Raw genomic sequence first — 3,923 nt, 5'->3', positions numbered from 1 at the left:
GAAATTTTCAATTGAATACAATCTGAGATGATTTGGTCTATAGGATTCTCATTTACCTATACCTACGTCCCCTCTTGTTTGGACTTAGAAATTTTCAATTGAATACAATCTGAGATGCCTTGGTCTATAGGATTCTGATCTACCTATGCGTACGTCCCCTCTTGTTTGGACTTAGAAATTTTTCAATTGAATACAATCTGAGACGGCTTGGTCTATAGGATTCTCATCTACCTATACCTTCGTCCCATCTTGTTTTGACTTAGAAATTGTCAATTGAATACACGCTGAGATGACTTGGTCTATAGGATTGTCATCTACCTATACCTACATCCCCTCTTGTTTGGATTTAGAAATTGTTAATTGAATACACGCTGAGATGACTTGGTCTATAGGATTGTCATCTAGCTATACCTACATCCTCTCTTGTTTGGATTTAGAAATTTTCAATTGAATACACGCTGAGATGACTTGCAATGCAAAAAAAAAAAATGATGTCGCTTTTGGACTGTACTTGAATCTAAAATATACCTTCTTGGTCTTCTGGCTAAGATCAAGGGTAGTGTCTGTTCTTTCTAAATATGGTATAAAGATATTATGGGGTTTCTTTTTGCACTGGGTGTCCATACAATGGAATATATCACAGACTCCTATAAGGATATTGGAGATAATCTGTGATAACCAGATATATTCTGACACTACATTAACCAGATTACTTAGATAAATACTTTTACAGTTTTAACAAAAGGGCTATCGCAGGGTCTCCATTCATGCAGAATGTCCTCAGAATGCTCAGGAGCAATGTATTACATATGAAACAGGTTTCGCTAGTCTTTATAATTAACTTATTATAATAACTTATTATAATTAACTTGTTATAATTAACTTACAATTAACTAGCTGGCTTTGCCAGTTTGCTATTACTTCTCAAAGTGTGCTACGTGAAAAACTTCAAACCAAAATTTTAAATCTCAAACATATCACTCATAAGTTGTAAACACAATACAAAAAACTTTTGCATATATTCATATAGATAAATATTAATATTTTGGTAGTTTCTTGTCCAGAATTCACCCTATATTAAAAACAAAAATAAAGAAAAATCTATGATATACATACTCATGACTGAACAAAAATGTCAAATTCCAAAAACCATGTAAATTGATTAAGTAGTTTTCTTTTTAACTTAGAAAATCAACTTTTATGAGTAAGCAAGAAGAAACTGTCTCATGTTACCATCTTGAAGAAGCAAAGCTAGCTAATTCAACTATAATTCAAATTTGCGAGATCAGCCTTGTAATACCTATGAGTTCTCATTAATTGCTTAAAATTGTTTAACAATTATTTTCTATATAAAAATAAAACTGTTTGATCAATTTATGTGGTTTTCGGAATATGATCTCTAATTCTGTCCCAGATACATACATCACAAAGATTTTTCTGTATTTTTGTTTTTTTTAATATGGGGGAAATCTGGACTACCACGATTAATTTTGATGACAATTTAATTAACTGCCAAGAAAGGAGATCATTTTGCCCGAGTTATTGTGTGTACACATTTGTTTTTAATTACAATTTTTAGAGAGGGGGAAAGAGACAGAAGAATTACTCAGTATCTTTCTTATGCTTTGTATCTTTTCCTCGTTTAGTTTAAAATTATGTTCCCTAAAAATTAATCCGCAAATATTTTAAGAAATGTTTAATAATTTATAGTTTTTGTTTATTAAATCACTTTGATATTATTAATATCGACAAAACTGTTTCTACTATTATATAAAAGGAACTTGGTGTGCGTGTGATTTCGTTCTCTATGAACTCGAAAGCAGTTGGGCCAGTACTTTATGTGCCTGGCAGTGTTCTTACATAGGTTTTGTATCAGAATGTCTTCGATACAAATCGATAATCAAAATAATCCGATGAAAGAAGGCACAGATGATTTTGACCAAAGTTAACACCTTACACAGCCTAACACCACAAGTGCATTTGAGAAGTTTGATAACCACACAAGCTGAAAGGCATGACATATAAAATCAACTGTAGGTTCTTTGCTATGACAGGGACACGTTCAAAATGAATGTTTCTGTTTTAAACACATACATTAAGTGGCTTCATGCCTTGTCTGGAGCGATTTCCATTAAAAGAAAAAAATCTCCCAGTTCAGACTAATTTCCATGAAAATGATAAAGCAGAGACAGGCTAGCAACGTCTCTTCTGTGAGAAAGAGGTTGTAGGGAAGAGAAAAGGGCATCTCCTATGAGGCTACAAAGTCTATTCTGAAGAACTGTCCAGGAAGGATAAGTCCTTCCTAGCAGCTCCTACCCAGATGTGACAGCAATACTCCATCCTTGGACGTACCTGGCTCTTATATAGGTAGAGAATTCCATCAGCAGGTAGATATCGGCTGGATCGATAGAAGGATCCCACCATTTTTCCAGCGACCTTGGCAACAGATTTGATGCATGTGTTCCATTTCATATCAGGAGTAAAGGTCAAGCCCAGAAGTTTGTCAAAACATGGAGCCTCCCCAAGACGAGAGCCATTCATCCCAATTGATGCCAGATGGAGATCAGTAATTGTTTTTCTATTATTTTTGTCGTAACATAAGATAAATTATTTCAATAAAATCAGATTAATTTTTTTTTTTTTTTAAACGTTAAAAAGGAAACTTTTTAGATGGATCAGTTTGAGTCTGTGAAAATTTAATTCAATACCATGATGGTTCTTTACCAAGACACTGCATAGCCAATTGGTCCCCTTTCTTGAAAGGTTGCTAATCTCTGTTTTAGACAAAGTGTTTACAGCAAAAGGCTATTCATTTTTTACCATTTAACAAAAGTTATAAGGAATAAAGTTTCTTTTTTTATCAGGGTTGTACGGTTGAAGGTTTTGGAAGGAGTCTGAGGCAAACTAATAAAAATATTAGGAGTCAGAGTCAAAATTTTTTAATCTCAAAAGAACCAACAGACAATTTGAATATTGGAAGGCTTTAAAATAACATGTCTGAGTTTGTACGTTTTAGCATGTTAGAGTTTGTACACTTTGGAACATTGGGAGGTTGAGTCAGATCTTATAACTTTTAACTCCACAACACTGTTCTCATACAACATTGTGTGTTTGTGTGATCGTCTTTATTAGCTAAAATGTTTATTCGGCAGAGGATAGTCACTCATTTTCAACCATCTTTTTGTTTGAAATTTGTTTGCATCTTGTTTGAAATTTATAAAATTGTTTGTCTGGTTATATTGTTTCTTTTTTTGCATTCTCTAAATGTCTAATGGCTCAGTATACGTATATAAAAAAACTAAAACAAAACAAACAAATTATTAAAATAAACACTTTGTAAAAAATATTGTTTCACTATTTTTATTGAAAATGTAAAATTAAAATTTTAATTTAATCCTATGTTATTTCTTAACAAAAAAAATGTAAAAAGTCCCTGACAATGTGTAAATTGTGAATTGTAAAAATTAAAAAAAATCTTGTCCTGAAACGTAAAATAAAACTTTTGTTGATTTAATTATTTTGTTTCTTCATCTTTTTGTCATGTTAGCTAAGGTGTGTGTAGTGTGTGTATGGAGGGGGGGGGGGTTGAAGGCAGATTTTTTTGTTGGCGTGTCTTGATGAGTGATGGTCACTCATCATCAGTGAGAAAGCAGGCTGATTACCAAATTCCCATTGTGCATTGTCCATTGACTGACATTAAAAAAAAAAAAAAAATGGCACTACAAAATCCCTTTTGAATTCCCAACCAATTGTTTTTCAACTTTTCATATTTATTTTTCTTTACGATTTGGAATCTTCATTCGTACTTTATCGTAATCTACCTGTTCACCTGACTCGGGTTTTTTAATGTAGGGAAAATCCAGCTCTTTAAAAAGGGGCAGCCTGGATTGGGGCATAAATTTAAATTGCCTCAGTCTAGAAGG

At 32.8% G+C, this 3,923-nt stretch overlaps 1 pseudogene; it reads left to right on the top strand.

Moving 5' to 3' along the window:
- Positions 1-524: 524 nt before the first annotated feature.
- LOC145244102 (U2 spliceosomal RNA) lies at positions 525-698 on the top strand (annotated as a pseudogene).
- Positions 699-3,923: the final 3,225 nt, after the last annotated feature.

This window comes from Euprymna scolopes, chromosome 22, assembly GCF_053919585.1.
Source record: "Euprymna scolopes isolate OS-2025 chromosome 22, ASM5391958v1, whole genome shotgun sequence".
Lineage (NCBI taxonomy): Eukaryota > Metazoa > Mollusca > Cephalopoda > Sepiida > Sepiolidae > Euprymna > Euprymna scolopes.
Note: the sequence above shows the minus strand (reverse complement) of the source record. Positions and strands in the feature narration are given on the sequence as shown.